At 36.5% G+C, this 14,139-nt stretch overlaps 1 pseudogene; it reads right to left on the reverse strand.

Moving 5' to 3' along the window:
- The window catches only part of LOC101904189 (ribosomal protein S6 kinase beta-1-like), a 150,559-nt pseudogene extending 137,853 nt beyond the window's left edge, over positions 1 to 12,706 (reverse strand).
- Between the last annotated feature and the right edge of the window lie 1,433 nt (positions 12,707 to 14,139).

Raw genomic sequence — 14,139 nt, forward strand, 5'->3', positions numbered from 1 at the left:
TGTGTCTCCTGCATTGGCAGGTGGATTTTTTACCACTAAGCCACCAGGTAAGCCTTTAAATGTTTTTTGCTTGAGATTAAAAACAAAATATTTGGTTAGGATAGAAACGCATAATTAATTTTATTTTTAAACTTTCTCAGGTGAAACTGACTTTTTATTCTATTAATATTTGTACCTTTAACTGAAATATTTTTTACATATAACATTGTATGCATTTAAGGTGTACAATGGGTTGATTTGACACATTTATATGTCATAATACGATGGCCATTGTACCAATACTTAGCATTTCTATAGCATCACATAATCATCATTTCTTTTTTGAGGATAATTAAGATTCAGTCGTATCCAATTTGATGATTAAAATACAATATTGATGTCTATATTCACCATACTGAGTATTATAAACTGATTTTTGAATCACTGATTCCATAGTATTCTGTTTCTGGCATTCAAGCAATTTGGATGTTAGAAATTAACATTATTTTACCAAATTCCTTACATCTTTTTTCATCCTTCACAATTCCTTATTCCGTTGGGAGCAATCTTCATGTGCCTATTAGTTTACTTTTCAGCAATATCCATCTTGCTATTTAGTCTATTAATTAAAAAAAAAAAAATTGTTTGTGTGTGTTTAAAGCCATAGTTCCTTTAAGATCCAATCTTATCATTTTGTTTTTCTTTGTGTTCAAATGTTGCTCTTCATCGAGCCTGCTATTTCTCTGTTCTGGTGTCTGCTTTCTTGTCTTGCTTCATCAGTTTTGATATTGTTTTGTGGGGATTTCCTGCTGAGAACTGGGACTCCATCGCACAGCTTACTGTCTACATTAGCACGCCTTTCCTCCTCTGCTGACTTCATCAACTTCATGTTAATATTACAGACAACTCTTGCCTAGAAGATAGCAATTACCAAGTGTTTTATTTTTCAGTCCAAGAACTTACTGAAAGATACATGACAAGACCTTTTGTACTGCTTGCCTCAAAATTCTTTCTTTTCTATGTCCACAATCATGAACAATTTTGTTATAATTCTTACCTGATCCTAACCAAGCCTTCACATTCAATGATCCACCTGAAGCTAAACTTTAAAATCTCAATCAACATCTCTTCCCTCTGCTGAGGTAGTATTCTCTGTTACCATGGCAGGAAATAAATTCAGGTTTATCTCATCAACTCATTTGGGTATAACAATACATAGCAAATTAGCAATACAGTATGGAATTAGCTATTCAATACTGACCATGATTGAATACCATCTTGGAGAACACAGAAATATTGAATGTTTTGTGCTGTTTACATTGAAAGTATAGTCAAGTAAGCCCTGCTGCTGGATAAGATGTCTGGTTAATGAGAAATCTCTGTTCTTTCTTTGAGATACCAGCCCGGGGAATTGCCTCTTTCTTCTCCAATAACCCATTTGCAGTGCTTTCCAATGTAAGTCAGCGTTGTAAAGGCTCACTATTTAGAGAGCCACCTATAAACCAAAAATTTAAAAGCTTTATTAGTTTTGTATCTAATTGTGACCCAATTATAGTTGAGTTTATACTGTTTTCAAAAGCACAAATAATTGGGTATAAGATAATTTTTTAACTTACAGACAGTACAGGGGACTTTGAGGAAGCAGAAAACCCCAGACAAAAGTTGCTAACAGAGAGGTAAATGATTCTGTTAGAAGATAAAGCCTCAAGGAAGTTGTAACCTTGACTAAGGTGGGCCAAATTTATTTTAACCTCTTTGGGGAATAAAAAAAAAAAAAAAAACTACTCATATAGCTGCTTTCTTTAGTAAGACTCATTCTGTGCTTGAATAGAATAATTTGGGTTTAAAAGGAACTGTCCTTTGAAGAATCATTGAATTTTATATACTGATTTTTTTTTCTGCCTGAAAACACTTTCTTTAAATATTATATGCTATATTATGTAAACTATTTGCAGGTTCATTCTGTGATATGCATTATAGAAAAAGCAAAAAGAGTTTTTTCTTTCCCATTTCCATTCCAAAATTTTGAGTTTGCAATTATTTCATTTATTGATTTACTGATAACTTCTAGGTCCTGAAGATTTAAGGTGACTTATATAAAGCTTAACAAGCAGGAAGATTTATGCTTAGTCTGAATTTTCAAAATCATTATTCTTTCTCAAAACTATTAGCACAAGCTCAGTATATTAATACAGGTAATATCCCCCATATTCACCTCCATATAACTCAGGTCAGTCCTGAACAGTGACAATTTTATATGATGTCTCCAAAGCTGAAAGACTTCTTTGTTTAGATCTAATTCTAAGAAGGTCAGAACAACCTGAAACCACCCATCTTCATCATTGGTAATTCTTATACTTGAAAGCAGTTTTTGATCTTGAACTTGTACTCTATTACAGCATTTTAATCGACATAATAGCATCATTTAAATACAGTTAGAATGCTTTAATGGAAATGAAAATTAAAAAAAAAAACTGTCATTCATTCACTATTATAAGTTTCTTTCCAATAATTTCCAATACTTTTCCTATTTTATTTTTTTCATATTGATGAACACTCTAATATTTGAAACAATGATTAAATGTATGAGAGATAAAGAATGACATTCTAAGTTTTCAAATCATTAATGTTACGAAGAAGTAGCTCATATTTACAATTTCCTCTACAGTTTCTTTAGTAACTTCAAAATAGTTTAGCTTCTTTTTTATTGTGTATAACCCACTATTAAAGTTAGAATCAATAGTGTTATTCCCACTTTTCAAATGAGTAAATTAAGGCTGAAAAGATTATGTGATTTTGTAAGGTCAAATTGTTAATTGTTGAAGTTGTAAAGTTATAAACGATTCTTAGATGTCATCATTTATCTTAAAATCATTCAATTATTACCATGATACACACACACATATATACATACATACATACGTGTGTGTGTGTAAAAAGTATGCCTTTACTATTAGTGTTCTGAAAGTGAAGATTGTTTTACTTTTCAACTCAGAGCTCACTGTAATATTTCACTATGAGAACATGTTTTCTGTATTCCTTGATAAAAGTTTCTATATGTATAGATAAAAATGGAATCACTTTCTATTTGAATACAGATTTTCTTCCCTGTCACTTTTCTTCACCCTCTTGTGTTCCTTTAGATACATATCCATGTTATCATTCCATCTGCTTGGCTCAATCATCATCTTTTTCTTCCTCATTTTCTCTCTGTCATCATCTTTAAACTCACTGTGATGTGTTTGGGTGTTTTCCTAAGATATATTGGCCAACTGATTAACTAATAAGTAATTAGCTTATTAATTAATAAGAAACTAACATTCTATCGCTAATTTAAATGCAAATATTTGTTTCTGCGATTTCTGTATAGTATAAATGTTCTAGGCCCATTATGAACTCTACTTCTTCTTATATCTCTTTGAATCAGTTCAGTTCAGTTGCTCAGTCGTGTCCGACTCTGTGACCCCATGAATCGCAGCACACCAGGCCTCCCTGTCCATCACCAACTCCCAGAGTTTACTCAAACTCATGTACATCGAGTCAGTGATGCCATCCAGACATCTCATCCTCTGTCGTCCCCTTCTCCTCCCATCCCCAATCCCTCCCAACATCAGGGTCTTTTCAAATGAGTTAACTCTTTGCATGAGGTGGCCAAAGTATTGGAGTTTCAGCCTCAGCATCAATCCTTCCGATGAACACCCAGGACTGATCTCCTTTAGAATGAACTGGTTGGATCTCCTTGCAGTCCAAGGGACTCGCAACAGTCTTCTCCAGCACCACAGTTCAAAAGCATCAACTCTTCTGCGCTCAGCTTTCTTCACAGTCCAACTCTCACATCCATACATGACCACAGGAAAAACCATAGCCTTGACTAGACGGACCTTTATTGGCAAAATAATGTCTCTGCTTTTGAATATGCTATCTAGGTTGGTCATAACTTTCCTTCCAAGGAGTAAGCATCTTTTAATTCCATTGCTGCAACCACCATCTGCAGTGATTTTGGAGCCCAGAAAAATAAAGTCTGACACCGTTTCCACTGTTTACCCATCTATTTGCCATGAAGTGATGGAACCAGATGCCATGATCTTAGTTTTCTGAATGTTGAGCTTTAGGCCAACTTTTTCACTCTCCTCTTTCACTTTCATCAACAGGCTTTTTAGTTCCTCTTCACTTTCTGCCATAACGGTGGTGTCATCTGCATATCTGAGGTTATTGATATTTCTCCTGGCAATCTTGATTCCAGTTTGTGCTTCTTCCAGCCCAGTGTTTCTCATGATGTACTCTATGTATAAGTTAAATAAACAGGGTGACAATATACAGGCTTGATAAACTCCTTTTCCTATTTGGAACCAGTCTGTTGTTCCATGTCCAGTTCTAATTGTTGCTTCCTGACCTGCATATAGGTTTCTTAAGAGGCAAGTCAGGCGGTCTGGAATTCCCATCTCTTGAAGAATTTTCCAGTTTATTGTGATCCACACAGTCAAAGGCTTTGGCATAGTCAATAAAGCAGAAATAGATGTTTTTCTGGAACTTTCTTGCTTTTTCGATGATCCAACGGATGTTGGCAATTTGATCTCTGGTTTCTCTGCTTTTTCTAAAACTAGCTTGAACATCTGGAAATTCATGTTTCACATATTGCTCAAGCCTGGTTTGGAGAATTTTGAGCATTACTTTACTAGCGTGTGACATGAGTGCAATTGTGCGGTAGTTTGAGCATTCTTTGGCATTGCCTTTCTTTGAGATTGGAATGAAAACGGACCTTTTCCAATCCTGTGGCAACTGCTGAGTTTTCCAAATTTGCTGGCATATTGAGTGCAACACTTTCACAGCATCATCTTTCAGGATTTGAAATAGCTCCACTGGAATTCCATTACCTCCACTAGCTTTGTCCATAGTGATGCTTTCTAAGGCCCACTTGACTTCACATTGTGAGTGATCACACCATTGTGATTATCTTGTTCGTGAAGCTCTTTTTGTACAGTTCTTCTGTGTATTCTTTGCAACTCTTCGTAATATCTTCTGCTTCTGTTAGTTCCGTACCATTTCTGTCCTTTATCTAGCTCATCTTTGCATGAAATGTTCCTTTGGTATCTCTGATTTTCTTGAAGGGATCTCTAGTCTTTCCCATTTTGTTGTTTTCCTCTATTTCTTTGCATTGATCACTGAGGAAGGCTTTTTTATCTCTTCTTGCTGTTCTTTGGAACTCTGCATTCAGATGATTATATCTTTCCTTTTCTCCTTTGCTTTTTGCTTCTCTTCTTTTCATAGCTATTTGTAAGGCCTCCTCAGACAGCTATTTTGCTTTTTTTGCATTTCTTTTTCTTGGGGATTGTCTTGATCCCTGTCTCCTGTACAATGTCATGAACCTCCGTCCATAGTTCATCAGGCACTCTGTCTATCAGATCTAGTCCTTTAAATCTATTTCTCACTTCCACTGCATAGAAATAAGGGATTTGATTTAGTTCATACGTGAATGGTCTAGTGGTTTTCCATACTTTCTTCAATTTAAGTCTGAATTTGGCAATAGGATGTTCATGATCTGAGTCACAGTCAGCTCCCGGTCTTGTTTTTGCTGACTGTATAGAGCTTCTCCATCTTTGAGTGCAAAGAATATAATCAATCTGATTTTGGTGTTGACCATCTGGTGATGTCCATGTGTAGAGTCTTCTCTGGTGTTCTTGGAAGAGGGTGCTTGCTATGACCAGGGCATTCTCTTGGCAAAACTCTATTAGCCTTTGCCCTGCTTCATTCTATGCTCCAAGGCCAAATTTGCCTGTTACTCCAGGTGTTTCTTGACTTCTTACTTTTTCATTCCAGTCCCCTATAATGAAAAGGACATCTATTTTGGAATGCTAGGTCCGTGAATGAAGGCAAGTTGGAAGTAGTCAAACAGGAGATGGTAAGAGTGAACGTCGACATTCTAGGAATCAGCGAACTTAAGTGGACTGGAATGGATGAATTTAACTCAGACGACCATTATATCTACTACTGTGGGCAGGAATCCCTTAGAAGAAATGGAGTAGCCATCATGGTCAACAAAAGAGTCAAAAATGCAGTACGTGGGTGTTAGTTCTAAAAGATCTTGTAGGTCTTCATAGAACCATTCAACTTCAGCTTCTTCAGCATTACTGGCTGGGGCATAGGCTTAGAATACCGTGATATTGAATGGTTTGCCTTGGAAATGAACAGAGACCATTCTGTCATTTTTGAGATTGCATCAGTGTCTCTTTTGCTGTCTCGTATACAGGGTTATTGTTACCCTCTTTCTAAGTTCTATATATATGCATTAGTATACTGTATTGGTGTTTTTCTTTCTGGCTTACTTCACTCTGTATAATAGGCTCCAGTTTCATCCACCTCATTAGAACTGTCTCAAATGCATTCTTTTTAATGGCTGAATAATACTCCATTGTGTATATGTACCACAGCTTTCTTATCCATTCATCTGATGATGGACATCTAGGTTGCTTCCAAATCTTTTCTTTTATATTTAAGTAGAAAGTTTCCTTCTGGCACATTTGATATAATGTATCAAACCACTATATAATGTATAATCAAGCCACTACCCACCACAATATTTTCAAAAGTTAGAAATCAGTTTGAAAAGTTATTACATTTAATTGTATAAACACATTAATGAAACATACACCTTAAATTTTATAAGCAATGGTATGATTAGCTCTGAGTCTTGAGTGAAAGCTAAAAAGTAATTTATTTTAAATTGGATTTTCTTTTGATTTTATTAAAGAAAATGGTACATATTAAGTATGTGACAGTCTAGAATCACTTAAGGTAATTAAAATTAATGATAATTATAACAGTTATAAGTTCTAGTGTTAGTAAGTAATAACTATATTATTTATAACTATGTGAATATTATGTTATAAACTGATATTTATTAAAATGCTAAGCAAATTAGCTATAATTTAATAGATAAATCATGGAAATGTTAACTATTTTACTTGATTTTTACTAATAAAATAGTAAGATAAATTCAGAAAAAATTAACTGCATCTATCTTATATATAAATTGTGTCTTTAAGGTGTTCAAAGTTACTTATCCAAAGCCAATTATCCACAAAGATACTTCTGTAATTTGCAGACACTTGAAAAATAAGCTCATATTAAACAGGAGTGCACTAACTTGAAACATAGTTTGAGACATAAAGAACTAAAATCAGTGGACCTTTCAAATCTGGTTCATTGGTTTTCCTTATAACCTGCCTCATACAGCTTTGTTAATATTTGTGAAAAATCAAGGCAGACTACAAATTCTCTGATATTTTCTCACCCAGATGTGGTTTTGATACTATGGGAGATTTCTTCGACAGATAGTAAACGTCAGAAATAATGCTGTGACAGGTTCTAGGCTCAAGTCTTAGAAAAGTGGCAGTTCTTACTTCCTATCTTTTGGAATAATCTTTGTCAAAACCCAGCCATATTCTAGGAAGAGCCCCATATAGTTTCAAGGAGATGCTCATAAGGAAAGAAGACAAGATTCGTGACTGACAACCCTAGCTCAGCTCTCATCCATCTGACCAAATTATCCTGGAAATAGATTCTCCAGCCATAGTTTAGCCATATCAGTGACATTCTGTGGAACAAAGAGGAGTCCTCCCACCCCAGCCCTGTCGAAATTGTGGATCTGTGATCAAAGTAAATAATGGTTGTTGTAAGCCACTAACTTTTGAGGTAGTTGTGTGTGCAGTAGTAGGTAACCAGGACACTAATGTTAACACCATCTGACATTACTTTATATATGATTAGGACAATTCAGTGATGTACAGCATTCCTTTAACTTAGTTTTCTTTTCTTTTTTTTTTTTATGTCTCTGCTTGTGACTGTGGTCTAACTTAGAATTTTTTGAACAATTTTTTAAATAGGTAATTTGCATACATTTTGTTTGTTTAGTTGCTAAGACATGTCTGACTCTTTTTGCAACCCTATGGACTGTAGCCAACCAGGCTCTCCGTCCGTGGGACTTCCCAGGCAAGGATGCTGGAGGGGCTTGTCATTTTCTATTTCAGGGGATCTTCCTGACCCAGGGATCAAATCTGCACTGGCAGTCTCCAGCACTGGCAAGTGGATTCTTTACCACGGAACCACCTGGGAAACCATTATGCATTTTTAGTGCTTGTCTATTATTTGATATACAGATACTGAATATTTGCCAAGGTATGTAAAATTCTGCACTCTGAAATGTAGACGATTTCAATATAGGTAAGATTTTTCTAGGAAAGAATTGGCAATATATGTCACATGATACCCAATACTTATTTTAGGTACAGTGAATTACATAGGCGAGTCAAGAGAACATACAAAAAATTAATACTTTTTTTTTTGTTAATTTTGCCTACTCCTTATTATAGGCTATTTTGGTATAGAAGGCCGGACTTGGGAGAAATATGAACTTTGAAAAAATTGTTTTCAAATGAAATATATTAATTTCATCAAAGTTTCATTATTATATGTTGTTGAGATATCTTGAGGAAGATGAAGGACTACAGACCAAACACTTTGCCACTACATAAGGAGGACCACTTGACTTCAACTAAAAGAAGAGATAGAAATGATAGAGTTATAAGCATAAATGAAAAGCTAGATATCGACTATGGTAGTGATAGAACTGATATTCTAGCTAGAGAAAAGACTATCTAAAAAATGATCCTGAATAATGCAGTTTTTTTGTGCATCATTTTCCAAAATTCACATCTCTTTTCAGGCACATCTCACTGTCTCGGCTTGTTTTGTACGCACTCATGCTGGATCCTTCTAGATTTTTAGATTGGCTTTTAGCCTAAGGATTCTGTAAAATTTTCTACTGAGGAACATATAGAAATCTGGAATCAAAGAAAATTCTGAACAGAAATGCCTCATAAAAACACCCAAAGACTTATATTACAATAAAGAGTTATTTTTATATTAAACCTACCTTTTCCAGATATTAATAGTAAAGCTGAAAATTACTCATTGCTTTAATCAAATACTAAATGATATGTATTTGACTGAGGTTCTACACGTATTCCCTACCTTGCTCTCAGATTTTTATACCCTCTGAAAGGAACCAGAGCACAGGATTTTCCCTTAGAACACATCATCTTCGATAGAACTTTGGAGAACATTTGGGACTTCTGAATACTTCTTTTGGAGGACATTTCTTTTGAAGAATATGCATTTTAAGAAGCTTATTATGAGTTTCACCATTTTAATCATTCTTTTCATTTAGATGTATCACTACTTTTCCTTTGGTTTTCAGTCCTTTCTATCTTTCATCACTTCATGGTGGAACTAGCCAATACACTGGTTCTGTTTTCTGTTTTTCATTTGCTTCTTAAGCTTATTTTCAAAAGAAAAAAAAAAGCTAAAAACAATAGAAAATAAATGAAAGCACCATTTTCAGTTTACAGCTGGGATTCTGCACAGCATGTAATACTAACTGCATCTGTGCAGAAAGTCCACCATATGGGTGGGAGGGGAGCCATTTAATTTAGCTCATACGCATGAAGCAAGTGAAAAGTTGACTATATTTTAGATCTTGCCAAAGTCAAGCAACAGCAGAGCTATGAACAGAATCCAAAAAGTTTCATAATCAATCTTATGTTCTTCTTGGTAAACTACGCCATCTTTTAAGCATGTTCAGTTGTGCACGCAAGTGATCAAATCTCTTACTTTGAAAATGTATTTTTAAATCTTTTTTTTCCAAAATTAAACTGTGTAAAGAGTAGATTTCATTTACAATGTTTTTTGAAGTTATGTATTTTAATTTCTTTATAAAATGTCTTGGGCTTCCCAGGTGGCGCAGTGGTGAAGATTTCACATGCCAATGCAGGAGACACAAGAGACCTGGGTTCAATCCCTGGGTCAGGAAGATTCTTTGCAGTAGGAAATGGCAACACACTCCAGTATGCTTGCCTGGAAAATTCTATGTACAGAAAAGCCTGGCCGGCTCCAATCAGGAGCTCCAGTCCATGGGGTTGAAAAGAGTTGGATATGACTGAGCACACAGAACACACACAGATACACACACACACACACACACACACACACACACACACATTGTCTTAAATATGCAATTTAGAGGAAATTAAAGATGTACACAATACTTGAAAATGACTTAATCATTTCTGGAAACCAATCCGTGTGGGCTGGATGAAGAAAATTTTAATCTAACCCTAGCTGATATAATTGAGCTAATGTCAATGCTACAGAGATCAAAGGAAGTTCAGGAGAGTTGATGCTGACAAATGGGACATTATAAGGACATTTGCCATTCAGAGATAAAGGGCAGAGAGAGTTGAAAATGAGAAAGAACCTCTGAAGAATAGAGGTCATGAATCTAAAGTGCAAATTTAATGTCACTATTTTTAACAAAGTTACTCTAAATATTCCACTCACTTTATAAGAATAAACTTTCTGTAAGTTATTTCAGGCATTCTTTGAGTTAAGCCTTCAAGTTTCTCATCTGTTTATGGAGATAATAGCTACTAGGTGGCCTACTAAACTAAAGTATAAATAAATGTTCTATATCTTCTTGAAGAAAAAAATTCAGGCAAGTTTTTCATTATTTAAAAAATATTTTATTTACCACTGCAGAAAAATATCTCCTCTCTGAAAGTGAAAGTGTTAGTTGCTTAGTCATGTCTGACACTTTTGAAATCCCATGGACTGTAGACTCCCAGGATCCTCTGTCCATGGGATTCTCCAGTCAAGAATACTGAATTGGGTTGCCATTTCCTTCTCCCACGGATCTTCTTGACTCAGGGATCAAACCCAGGTCACCTGCATTGCAGGCAGGTTCTTTTATCATCTGAGCCACCAGGGAATCCCCCTCTGCTTGGAACTCTAACTTTATTATGGAAGAACTATTACAGCCATGAACTCAGAGTTCATTATGACAAAATAAAACTATGGGACTCACATCTATTAAAAATATAAATGGAAAAATATTAATGCAAAGGAGAATATTTCTTGTGTAGAGATAAGTATTATATTAGTATATTTCCAGTGTAGGTGTTGCATATGCTGAAATCTATTGCTGTCAAGCTTCTCAACCATACTACATTAAAGTAACTATTAGGATTAATCAACACTTTGCTTTGCCATATTGTTGTGATTGAAAATTTATTTTAAATGAATCATTCAATAAAATAATAAAAGTGCTTCTGAAGAACCATGTATCCTATTCAATTGTGTATATATTGAATCAATAAAAATGGTACTGATGAACTTGTTTGCAGGGCAGGAATAGAGATGCAGACTTAGAGAACAGACTGTGGACACAGCGAGGGGAGATGGTGGGATGGACTGAGAGAGCAGCATTGACATACATAGACTACTGGGTGTAAAATAGCTACTGGGAAGCCGCTGTACAGCAGGGAGCTCAGCGGATACTCTGTGATCATCTAGAGGGGTGAGATATGGGGGTTCGAGAGAGGCTTGAGAGGGAGGGGGGGTGCGTATACTTACAGCTTATTCACATTGTTTTACAGCAAAAACTAATACAACATTGTAAAGCAATTATCCTCCAATTAAAAATAAATTTTAAAAAAGTGGTGACTTCTGGACCCCCATGGCCCAGGTCCTGATGACCCCCAACAGCCCACATGTGCTCTGTCTGCCTGGCGGTGCAGCTCTACAACAAGACAAGGCCAGCAAAGGGTGGGAGAGGTCACCAGTTGTCCATGAAGTACAAGGGGACGTGAAGGCACATGACTGGTGCCCCCACAGGTGGTATATTGGAGTCTGGTCTGGACCACTGTCTGTGGCCAGCTCCCTACAACCTATGCTAAGTCATGAGTTGAGTTCCTACACGGGACTCACTAGCTCCGATGCTCCTCCCTTCTGGCATGGGAGTCTTGGTGCTGGGTGCTGATAGTGCACACACTTACAGGGAACAAATCCAGTTCACACCCAACCCTCAAGGCTTCTGCTGCATCAGTGTGGGATCTGCACCATCACTCAATAGGCAGTGATGATAACTAAGCTCTGCCTCACACCTGGCTTCTTTCTTGGCCTCACCATCTCCAGCTCCCACCATCTCCAGATCCACCTCCTATGAAGGTGAGTGTGTGCTAAGTTATTTCAGTCATGTCCAACCCTTTGCGATCTCATGGACTGTAGCCTGTTAGGCTCCTCTGTCCATGGAATTCTCCAGTCAAGAATACTGGAGTGGGTTCCCATTTCCTCCTTCAGAGGATCATCCTGGCCCAGGGATCAAACCCATGTCTCTTAAGTCTTCTGCATTGCAAGGCAATTCTTTATCACTAGCGCCACTTGGGAAGCCTATGGAAGTGAGAGCCGTCAGCATGTGCTGGGTCTCCCAGAGACAGATTTGAGATGGAGTCTGGGGTGCCAAATATTTAACAAGAATCCACCCTTGTGAAAAGGGAGACACAGGATTTGGCAGGGGAAGGAATTAAATTGCGTTCAGAGGCCTGAAAAACCTGATCCAATCACAGGGAGAGCTCTGGGGTGAAGACTGCTGGTAGGAAGGTCCACATTGAGCTGAAATTGCCAATTCTTTAGACCTCCTACCTGAAAACCCACTGGATTCAGGCTCCTCAGAAGGATATAGCCCTCGGAAAGGTAGCTCTCTGAAGTGGGGACAAGGTGCTAAAGGAGCTGACAGCTGGAGTCTGTCTACTGCCTGACTTCCTAGACCTGTAAGCGAATCTTTCCTTAGAGGGGCATCTGGGACCTGCCTCTCTGTGTCTACTTTAACTTGCATCTTGGGCAATGAGCTTGATTTTCCTCTATTTCTTTGGAATTTTTTAAAGTTAAAATGCATGACCTTCTATTAAAGTTATTTCTTGCATCTTATTTTGCAATGACTCAGGAAAGAAGGAAAGTAGCTCCTTTTCTTTAAACCCTGCTCCAGAAGAATGCTCAATATGTGTGCACAATGTATGCCCTTCACAAGGGCCTCTGAGCAGGAAAGTCAACGTGACCTACAGATGGCACGTTCTGGAACACTGCCTTCGCTTTCTGTAACTTCACAATCCCAAAGGGACCTAACTGTACTTCTCCCAACACATTACTTAAAGTCTGTCCGTTAACTCTATGAACCTAAGTTCTTAGTTGCACAGGTTCTCAGAGGACTTGAGCCTGTAAGCTCCTCTGGTGATACGCCATATGGTCCTTTTTAACCTTAACTGAACTCTTATGCCCTCCTGCTTACTCAGCCACAATTCAGCCAAGACTAAAAATTCAACAAACCCATAGACCTTTGGCCGGTACTCTAAAACCTCTGAGTTTATATTATACACTTTTTTTCTCTGAGACTTTTTCCAAGTGAACTCAGTGTCACAGAGGAAATAAAAATGCCTACAACAGTCTTTACCTCATTTATCCAGGAGGCGGCGCTGCAGAGAGTCAATGAATAAGCAAGCACTTGGTGTTCTATTATCACTGTAAGTCATAAACCTTTTGCAAATTACTTAACCTCTTTAAATTTTTTGCTGTTGCTGTTCATTTGAATTTGGGGTTAATAATACCTGTAATGGAATGCAAGGTGAATATTAAATATGATATTATGTTTAAAGTTCTTGACATATGTAAACTCTCTTTGATTACCTTTGCTTAACATTCAATTTCATTTTATTTCACTTTCCTCTAATTCAAGTATACCCACTGTCACAACTCATATACAGTCGTATTGTAATTTTAAATGGCATTATTAATCTTAGTGAAACACTGGTTGAAAAAGTAGAAAACAAATTAAAATACTCTATTCTACTCTTTAAATTTGGCTCTTTAATGCACACCTTTGTTATTTGTCTTTAGAGTATATTCCCTAGAAAAGAGCCATCATGATTTTCCTTTTTTTTTTTAACCTCTTCAAAGTAGATTTCTCTCCATGTATCTTAGCCCTCAGACAGCTCACAATATATCCACTTATGATTTTGACATTTATCATTGATTAGACTTTACCAGCATTACAATAATGATAACTATTACAGTGAAAATGTCACTTTCTAGATACAAACTTCTGCCTACTTTTTAAATTTAACTTCCAATCTTTAAGCAACACGGACACCTAGAAAGATAAGAAGAATGTTATAGTTCAATTTTATTTGGAGGAAGAAAGGATTACTTCCCATTTTTAAAAAGACTGATCTCTTCAGCTTTTATCTGAATTCAGCATTTTATTCAGATAGATAA

The sequence above is a fragment of the Bos taurus genome, chromosome 1 (assembly GCF_002263795.3).
Source record: "Bos taurus isolate L1 Dominette 01449 registration number 42190680 breed Hereford chromosome 1, ARS-UCD2.0, whole genome shotgun sequence".
NCBI classification, from domain to species: domain Eukaryota; kingdom Metazoa; phylum Chordata; class Mammalia; order Artiodactyla; family Bovidae; genus Bos; species Bos taurus.